Source organism: Dipodomys spectabilis, unplaced genomic scaffold, assembly GCF_019054845.1.
Source record: "Dipodomys spectabilis isolate Male_0828 unplaced genomic scaffold, ASM1905484v1 ptg000289l, whole genome shotgun sequence".
Taxonomy (NCBI): Eukaryota; Metazoa; Chordata; class Mammalia; order Rodentia; family Heteromyidae; genus Dipodomys; species Dipodomys spectabilis.
Genome location: NW_024870966.1, coordinates 8,810,001 through 8,820,000, shown reverse-complemented (window position 1 = coordinate 8,820,000; position 10,000 = coordinate 8,810,001). Strand labels below are relative to the sequence as shown.

At 52.5% G+C, this 10,000-nt stretch overlaps 1 protein-coding gene across 12 annotated transcripts in view; it reads left to right on the top strand.

Annotated features, from left to right (window-relative positions):
- The window catches only part of Ebf3 (EBF transcription factor 3), a 118,807-nt gene that overhangs the window by 89,648 nt on the left and 19,159 nt on the right, over positions 1-10,000 (top strand). The window lies entirely within an intron of this gene.

Sequence of the window (10,000 nt, the reverse complement as noted above, 5' to 3'; positions counted from 1 at the left end):
CCATGGTTCCCATGGCTTGATCTAACACAGCTGGGGAGGGATGGGACGAGCTAGTCCTGGTACCTGGTGCCCTCCTTTCCCTTTGAGGGCCTATACCTGCCCGGGTGTAGAGCCGAGTGTGTTGGTGGGAGTTGTAACAGGACCATCCCTGCTTCCCTCAGAGGAGATGCCTGTGCCTGGCCAGATGGGGGGGGGTGGGGCGGGGTTTCTGCTCCAGACAGACACCTGTTCACATTCCCACGCCGAGGCTGGAGGGGGGGGGGAGTAATGGCCTGGCACACCCCGTGAGCAGCGGACTCAAACCGAAGGGGCTAACCGCCGCAGGGCACTGCTGCTCTGAGAGGATCATGTTCTTTGAGTGGGCTGGACAAACTCAGGTCAGCGGAAGAGGTGGCTTCCGCACCTCCCCGGCTTGCTACCTACAGGCATTTATACAGTGCTTTGCCCTGAGAGTGCTGTTGAGAAGTGCCTCAGATAAGCTTCACCCCAAGGCACGTTTGCGTTTGGGCTTCCAGTCCTAGCCAGCTCCCCGAACTGTCATGTTTGAGGGACATTGATGATGCTAGAAGTCACCTGTTGAAACCTGGCAAAGGTAGGAGGGTGGGAGGGACCAGCGCTGGTGTTTGGGGCCCTGAGGAGCCTGAGAGGAGTGTGCAGGTACATGGCGTCTGTGCTGGGGACCCAGGTTGGGAGGGCTAGGCCTCGTCCCTGAGCTACCACTACCCCAGTGCCTCCTGGAGCAGGTCTGGTCTTCCACGGGGTGCCATCCTCGCCTCTGTCCAGCAGGCCCCTTCTGCTTTGCAGGTGAGGAGGTCGTGGGCATTCCCAGCTGGTTCTCTCTTCAGGAAGGTCCAGGGCTTTCCCAGGCACGTGCCTGGATTGCCTGCCTAGAGGTACCTGGCACCCCCAGACAGTCCAGCACCCCCAGCCAAACGGGTGCTCACCCAAACAGAACCGGGAGCCCCAAACAGAAGGACTGTGGAAGATGCAGGTGAAAAGCTGATGTGAGCGTGTGTCCCGCGCCCACTGCAGAAGCTCAGACACTCTTGGACTCCTGTAAGATCCAGAGATTACCAGAGTGTGGCTCCTTCAGAGTTTGACACCCCTAGTATATTAAGAAATAAAGACATGACAGAGAAGACCATACATGCTTTTAAACACTCATGTATGGATGGTCCCAGAGTCCAGATGTGTCAGCTTCAGGTTTCTCAACCTTATCATGGCAGAAGCACACACATATCACTGTTCCGTGTTTCAAATTCAGTATAGTGTTCAGTAAGTTATGTGAACTGTTGAACCTTGTGTTATAAATCAGGCTTTGTGCTGAGTGATTTTACCCCGCTGTGGGCTGCTGGAAGTGTTCTGAGCACATTTGAGGTAGGTCAGGTTAAGCTACAATGGATGGTGGGTAAGGTGCATTGGATGCATCTTTGTCTGAGGGTATTTTTGACCTACACTGGGCTTGTTACTCCATTGTAAGTGGAGAGCATGTGTGCACTCCCACAAGTCAGTGCTGTTGCTGTGCAGAAAGGGGCAGCATACCTCTGTAGATGCCAGGTTCCTGGGGAAGGTGAGAGATCCACTTGGGGCCCTGGGAGCCTTACCAGCATCTTCGTCACAGGACCGTTTCCACATAGGAGCTGCAGCCCTGTGGTGCACATACTCATGACACCTCACAGTAACTTGGTGTTGGGATTACACATCTGAGGCTCTGGCCATGGACTTCGGGCTTTAGTGGTGCTGATATCATGCAGAGACCCTGGTTAGCACCCAGAACAGCCTCGTACCTCTGGGTGCTGGCTCTGAGACCTGGACATGTGTCTCTCAGATTCTCCTAGCCTCAGTCTCTCTTTTTCTCCACATGGGGTTTTGGTGAGGAACGGTGTAACTTCTGTACAGTGCTTGGCATACATCAGCCTCTCAGTAAACAGGTACCCCTGTGGAAAGTTACTGACTTTGAGCTTTTTTGGGGGCCCGTGGGGAACCTGGCCAAATCCTGAGTTCCTTAGTGGTGGAGATGATGTATTTTAGCACTTGTATTGTGACAAGACCAGTGTAGGGTGAAATCCTGGGTGAGCTCTACCATCCGCCTGGTCAGACTTGGCTGAGGCACCCCAGTGAGCACGTATCCACGGGCACCAAGCCTGACCAGGTCTCCATGAGGGTCCCCCACCGTTCCCGTGTAAGACTGTCTGGAGATCTGCTGGTCCTCAGGGAAGCTTTGAGTGGATTCCAAGTTCGTGTCTTTGCATATGGGAGGTTGTTTTGGTGATGTCTGCCCAGTGGTATGGTGGCTGGGAATGGGCACCTTTGTTTTAGAGGAAATATGAGAGCAGAGAGGTCCGGCACCTCCTTCTTCCTTTGCCTGCCATCCACTGAGGGTTCTTTGCCCTTCTTTTTCCCCATGCTGTAGAGAAAGCTCCTGGGCTGAACACTTGTAAACAATTGCAGGTGTGCAGGGAGCAGGAGTGGGAGGAGCTGGCAGGTGTCAGGGAAGCTGGTTCCCGTGGTCGGGAGGGGCAGCCCTCGCAGCCCCTGGTCCTCCGGACAGTCAGGGCAGGGTGCCCTCCTTGGCTGGGGGGTGTCCTCTCCAGGAGGGGGAGCCTCCCTCACCAACTCTGAGCTGGTTGCCGCCACACCAGCATGCCTGCGGGCTCACCTTCCGTGTCTACACGGCCTGTCTGTCCAGTGCATCCTCAGGCTGGCTGGACCTCATGGCCCACATGACCAGAGCCAGGGATTTCCTCCCCCACAGTTGTGCCCGTGCGTGGGCATTTTCAGGGAGACCAGGCAGCAGCTGAGCTTTCTCTAGCTGGAGGTTAATTCATTGCCTCCCCCACACCTTGATCCTTAGCAGGAATATACATTTCAAACACGGGCGAAGGGGTCCTGGGCTCACACGCTCAGGGAGCAGACTGGGAAAGGGGGTGGGGGTCGTAACCTGTCTGGCCTGGAAGCTTCTGTCTGATTTGTATTGCCCCCAAATGGATGGGGACAATGAGGTAATCACCAAGAATTGCACTCCCTGTTGAAAACGGAACCAGCCCCTCTGCATGTCCCGACATGGGCGCCGTCCCCAGGGCGTCTGGTTCCTATCAGTGTCCCCAGGCCCCGGAGGCTGCCGGACACCCTCACATTTAACCTTCCCGGCATGAGGCCAGCCGGGGGCCAGCTGGGCCACAGGATAATGAACCTGCACTCAGAGGAGGGGCCTCCCCTTGGCCTGCCAGAAGCGGGGCGGGACTTCGCCAGGCATCTAAAGGAGCTGTTGTTTACAGGGACCTGAGAAACGCCAGATTCTTCAGACCCAGACCCTATTAGTCAACTCAGAGTGGTCGTGCTTAGCCTCTTCCCCCCCCAGAAGGGGAAGGCAGGCCAAGCCCACCCACCAGCCCCTACTGCTCTCCACTGCACTCCACTCACAATTACCTTGGGAGGCTGTGGCAGCTCAGTTGATTAGCATGGTGAATTAAAAGAATGAGTCACAAATGACATGTCCAGCTCCTCCGCACTAGTCTTTTGCATTCCCAGTGTGCCTCACCCCTGTTGTAAGAAGGTCAAAAATTAGAGGGAGAGAGCACAATTTCCAAGCAGCTAGCACTTAGGAGCAGAATTAACAATCACTGTGTATGTAATTGCCAGTTAATAGTAAATTGCCTTCTAGACTGTAAAATGCAGTATAAACTGGTGGGCACCTAAAATTAAATTAATGAGATATTTGCCGCATTTAAAAGTGAATGTGCAAATTAATAAGTGAATGCTCGTTTCAATATTTGTCTAATAGTGTGCTATTTGCCTGTTTAATAATAATTAAAATAGTGCTGGGATATCTTACCTGGGAAACTCACAGTGTGGGCAAATTGAGCAGTTTTGCATTCATAATTTCACTAGTAGAAATACATCAAACGCTTAAGAGTAATAAAAGAAATTATTTTTTAATTAGAATAGTAGCATTATGGTGTTACTTGATTAAGACAGATTGGAATTTGTATGCTTCTAATTGAAATTATGTTCTCGTGAAAACTACTTTTACGGACATGTTTTCAAGTGTGAAGCATTAGGCCCACAGGCATGTGTATTCCTGTTTTCTTAAAATTGTCACTTGGCAGAATGGCTTCGTATTAAACCGAAGAATGGAGGCCATTGGTGGTGGCTTGACTTCACCCGGGACAAGGCGAGGGGAAGGGGGCTGCTCCTAGTGCCCTCCTGCCCTTGGCATTTAGAGATTTCTTTTGCTCAATTAAAGAAATTATCACAAATTACGGGGAGTCAACGTGTCGCCTCTCCTGCAACATACTGAGCCCAGTCACTCAACAAGATGTTGGCAGGCAGCAGCGGACACTTCTCAGGTGGACACACAGCACATACCTGGCCCAGCCCCAGGTCTGCATTGTGTGTGCTAGAGGAACATAAAGTGAGCCCTCTGTACCACACGTGCGTGTGCACGCACACGCACACACGCGCACACACGCGTGCGCACACACACGCACGTGCACACACGCACATGTGCGCACGCGCGCGCGCACATGCACGCGCACACATGCACGCGCGCACACACGTGCACACGCGCACACACGCACACACACGCACACATGCATGCACACACATGCACACGCGCGCACACGCATGCACACACGCACACACATACACCCACGCACACGCACACACACGCGCATGCGCACACGCACATGCGCACACCCACGCACACGCACATGCTCACACACACGCACACGCACGTTTGCTGTCAGGTGGGCAGCACCTACTCATCTAGTCGGCACAGGCAATTGTTGTTCCTTCTGACACAGTGTTTCATGTTTCTCCTGGTATTCTTTTTTGTAGTGAAAGATTGTGCCTTGTGGGCTGGGCCGTGTGCAGGGGGCTCTGACTCTGCCCTGGGCCATTTCCGCGCCTCACGGGTTCCCCGTGTTTTGGGAGTGTGGGAGGATTGCTTGTGTGTTTGGAGCTCTGTCTGCACCACGAGTCAATAACTGCCCACAATAACCCACAGCCAGCTCCAGCTCCAGCTCCATCTCCAGCTTGCTCTCTCCCAGGCTGGGGCTTTTCAAACAAATCGCTTCTATCCACAGAGCAAATGATTCTTAATTGCCACCCACAAATCATATCATCTTTTTCACTCTGCTAAACCCAATGCTAATGCCTTCCTTAAATGTAAACCACCTGATTACTTCAGCAAGTGTTTAGCCACAAATGTGGACATAGCCAGGAGACATTCTATCATGATGAGTCCTAGCACGTGGCGTGGCCGTGTCAGCCAAGAACAGCCAGGGAGGTGAGAGGCAGCCAGCTGCCCACTGTCCTTGCTGGCTTACTGTGGGTACGGCTGCATCCATACTGGTTTCATGAGTCTCCAGCTGTCAGTGCGCAGGCATCTGAGGAAGTCTGGGTCTCAGCATCATTCTTGGCCCATCCCTAAGTGGATGCATAGCTCTGGATCTGTTGGCTTCTATGTCAAGTTATTTACTGTGCCTGACAGAGTTGGGGCTACACTGTCTGCTCAGGCCATCATGAGGCCTGCTGAGAAGTGGGCCTTCACCCAGCCGGTGCATGGTGCAAGCAGCACAGTCTCTCCTGGCAACTGGCTTCCCCTCTGTTTCTGGTCATTTTGTCTAAATATGGATGGCACATGGGAATTCTCTCACATCGACTATGCAGTGTGTACCCCTGCCTTAGCTCTGTTACTGGGGGCCGGGGGACGGGCGGGTAGTGGCCACTGTTGGGGTGTTAGGATGTTAGAGGCAGAGCCTCCAAAGGCAGAGAGGGCAGGTCCCCACCTGCCATCCTCTCCTGGTGGGGTAGAGCACCACGCTCGGCTATAATTAGTTATGTGAAGTGGGTGCTGGCGGTATCATTCGATAACGTATCCCTTTACAGAAGGCCACACAAGGCCTCCCAGGTCCCTGAGGTTCCCTCTCTCCTGTCTCGAAGGAGGTCAGGAGAATGAGACACACCGTTTGTGCTATGGCACAAGTAGACTATTTGTCCTAATCAGTGACACCCATTTACTAGAATTGCTTAAAATGAACTATACCTCATACAGAAATCGCACATTTAGAGAGTTCCATTCATCATGTGAAAATTGAGGGCCAGTAAACTTTTCTGCCCCTCCAGTGGGATCATAGGCATGCATCAAAATGTTAAAAATGATTGGTGAGAGGGAGCTGTCACCCATTTATCAAGGAAAAGAACATTATTTGCTAATTTCCCAACCAGGCTGGTGACAGGGTGCTTCGTCTTTAGACCCACGGTGACCAGCATGGCCTTTCTGTTATTAGTACAAGTCAAGCGCTTTTGGGCTGTTGCTAACAAGACACATTTGTCTGTCATAGAAGGGGCTTTGGTTGTTTTCCAAGTGGCTGTGACCAAGTCTGCTCTCTGCACCCCGATTGGCTGTGTGTGCAAGGGTCCGCACCAGCCCGGGAGGGGAGACGGACTGATAAATCACAAAGTTTCCACATCAAGGTGAAGGTATTGACTCCTCAGGACGGCTTGACAAGACATAGTCATGAGGACATGGCCATTTGTCTTCCACAAAGGACAAAGGGGTCATCTGGTTCCACTTAGCTAGGGTGAGATGTGCACAGTCCTGGCCGGCCTGGCCTGCTTCCTATCCAGCTCCTTCCAGAGGCAGGGTCCCCATCTCCAAATCACCCTCTCAGTTGATGCACCTGGGGCTTTGTGGAGCATTGTCAGGGGTCACATCCCAGATTGCAAGTTCTGGTTGGGGAGCATGCTCTTCCGAGGGCACTGCAGGACTCGGGGGAGGGCGGGCTGTAGGCGGGACACATGTAAATGACCATTTGAGTGCACATCAGCATGAAGGTGGCCACCTGAAGAGCAAAGCAAAGCAGTCAGGCCTGAAGTTAGCCCATCAGGTCACTCTGGTGAAGACACTGGCATGGTTTAGCTGTGAAGACCAAGGGAGCGGCAGACCAGGCCTCTTGGTTGAAAGGAGACTCAAGGCTCTGCTGGTGCAGAGGGGCTGATACAAGGTCCCTCTGGACACCCATCGGAGACACACCACAGCCCGCAGCCAGACAACTAGGGTTCTAGAAGGTATCTACCTCACACCTTTTATTTTTGGTAGGTCTGTACCTGGGAGGGCTGTCTGTACCTGGAGCTATAGGCTTCTAGGCTTGAATGGCCAAAGTGCTTTCAGAAAATCATTATTTAACAGCCCAATGATTTGTTGTGGGAAATGTACCTTTCTTTCCTTTGAATGGTTTTGGAATAAAACAACAGTGTACAAGGCTTAGTGGTGTGGAGCTTTCCCTGAATCAGAAAACAGAATGGTTTTCTGGTGCTCTAGAGAAGCCACAGAACAATCTACTTGCATGGGATCACTCAGACATACTTGTGGAGTAAGGCATAAGTCTTCACAGAGTGTACCAAAGTTTACACCACAGACTACGTGTGTGCAGTGGGTACTGTGGTTCTTGGTGTCTGTCATGGTAAAGGGCAGATTAACTGACTGATGGGTGGGTGAATTTCTGTGGTACTGAGGGTTGAACTCGGGCCTGTGCTTAGTAGACAGGCCCTCCGCTGCCTGACCTCCCCTCCAGTGCTTTGGCTTCTGCTTTGTTTCTCAGATAGGGCCTTAGGGCCCCTCCTGGACTGGCTTGCAGTTATGTGCCGATGCCCAGCTTGTTTTCGAGATAAACGTTTGGAAGCATTCTTGTTTGGCCCAGCCTTGAACTATACTATTCTTGTCTCTGCCTCTTGAGCAGCTAGGTTTAGAGCACATCTGGGAAGTTTCTTAAAGGTGCAGTGTGGCCCTGGTCGCCTCTTCTTTCTTTCCCTCTAGCCCCCACTCTCTGGTCCTGGATATCTATCTCAGACTTATGCACATGGAAGTCCTGTTGCCAGCACATGGGGCTGGGTGTCTCTGAGCCCTCCATGGGCCCCGTAGCCATGGGGCTGGGGTGTCTTTGAGCCCTCCATGGGCACTGTAGCCATGGCGTTGGATTCGTGGGGAGGAGGGGTGTTCTGCCACATGCTGCCTCCATCTCTTAGCCTCTCTGATCTCTGGCATCTCCCCTCTTGCTTGGAAGGGATTGCTATGGCCTGAGGCCCACATGGATCTTCTTATGGATTCATATGCCACAACCAGTGATCATGCAGCGGTAATTACATTGTTAAAAAAAAAAAAATATATATATATATATATATACTTTAAATTTTTTTTTCCTGCCAGTCCTGGGGCTTGAACTCAGGGGCTGGGCGCTGTCCTTGAGCTCTTCAGCTCAAGGTGAGTGCTCTACCACTTGAGACATAGCACCATTTCTGGTTTTCTGGTGGTTAATTGGAGATAAGTCTCACAAACTTTCCTGCCTGCGCTAGCTTTGAACCGCAATCCTCAGATCTTAGCCTCCTGAGTAGCTAGGATGACAGGCGTGAGCCACTAGTGCCCGGCTTGTCCCTGGGCCTTTTAAAACTCAGGGCTAGTTCTACCACTTGAGCCCATCGTGCTACTTCTGGCTGTTTTTGGTGCTTAATTGGAGATAAAGGGTCTCACAGATGTTCCTGCCCAGGCTGGCTTCAAACCACAATTTGCAGATTAGTAGCTAGGATTACAGATGGGAGTTACTGGTACCTAGCTTTTTGTTTAACTTAAAAAAATTAAGTAGTTGTACAAAGAGGTGACAGTTCTATAAGTCAGAGTATGAGTATGAGTATGCATCTTGATCCACGTTGTATCTTCCATGGTCTCCCTCACTTTTCCCCTCCTCCCCCGCCCCTCAAGTTTTTACATAAGCATATTGAATGCAATGGCAGTATCTTCTCACCCTTCTTCTGGTAATTTCTTTTGCTCCTGTCGCAGTATGGACTCATCCCCTAAGCCTGGGCCTTTCAGGACTGAGCTTTTCAAGGGCGCCAGGCCCAGGGGCAGGACTCCCCCACTTGTTCATGGAATACCAGGTGGCATGGTGGCACCCTTGGCGCATCTGGCTAAGGAGTGTCCCGATCCAAACGCCACGCACGTTCCTTGCGTTCTTCACACGGTGAGCAGGGCAGTTGCGTTCTGAGGTAACTGAGTGATCCTGGAGGGTGGCCTGAGCACGTGGCATGGTGTTGTGGGAGGCCCGCTGGGTGCCCTGCCCTCACCCAGCTGCACTGGGCAGCGCTCACCTCCTGTGCCGACAGCCCAGCGGTGGCCCTGGCTCTGCGTGGCTCCCATCTGGCTGCTCTGTGGAGGCCCACTTCTGTCCACCCTGTGCGACCTTCCTCCTCAGCCCACTCTGCATTGCTGTCCTGCTGCTGCTTGTCTGTGGGCGCAGGGAACAACTGATTGGAGGGATTTTCATGGTGAGCAGATTCCCTCTTTAAAGTCACAGGGAAGCTCACATCCCAGTGGCCTGGCATTTTCTTGTGGCTTCTCGGGTTAGTTTTGCTTGATGTCTGCCTGGGTCTGGGCCTCAGCTGGGCACTGTGGGTGAGTCAGAGTGAAGGGAACCATCCAGCTCTTGGGGGAGGGGGCGGGTCTCAGAGGGATGCCATACACTTGTCCACTTGGCAGTGGGCTTGTTGCCCCAGGACGCCGCCCTGGCCTCATTCTGGTGGCCTTGTGCCTGGTATTTGCATACTTGGCAACTGTCCACAGTAAAAGATGTACTACAATTCTGTCTCAGGCTTGTAGGAATGCAATAGGATGTAGAAAATAAGTTAGTACTGGAAAAGGCGCATGCTAGGTACTGTGTAAGAGTTTCCAGGCCTGGGGAAGAGGCAAGTCCTATGTGGGCTGGTGACAGGAACAGGAGAAGGGCATGGCAGCTCTGAGGGTGGGAGGGAAGACAGGGGAGACCAGGTACCTGTGGGCCTGGGGAAGGTACCTGGGGCTCAGCAGCTTCTGTGGGAGCGGGGCTGATTGCTCTGAGACACCACTACCCTGTGTTCAAGGCCCTGCTTTTAAGCATTCCAGTGTTTGTTAGTCTTGGCCATGGCTTTAAGACTTTACCTCTGAATGTTCCTTTTCTGTGTTCAA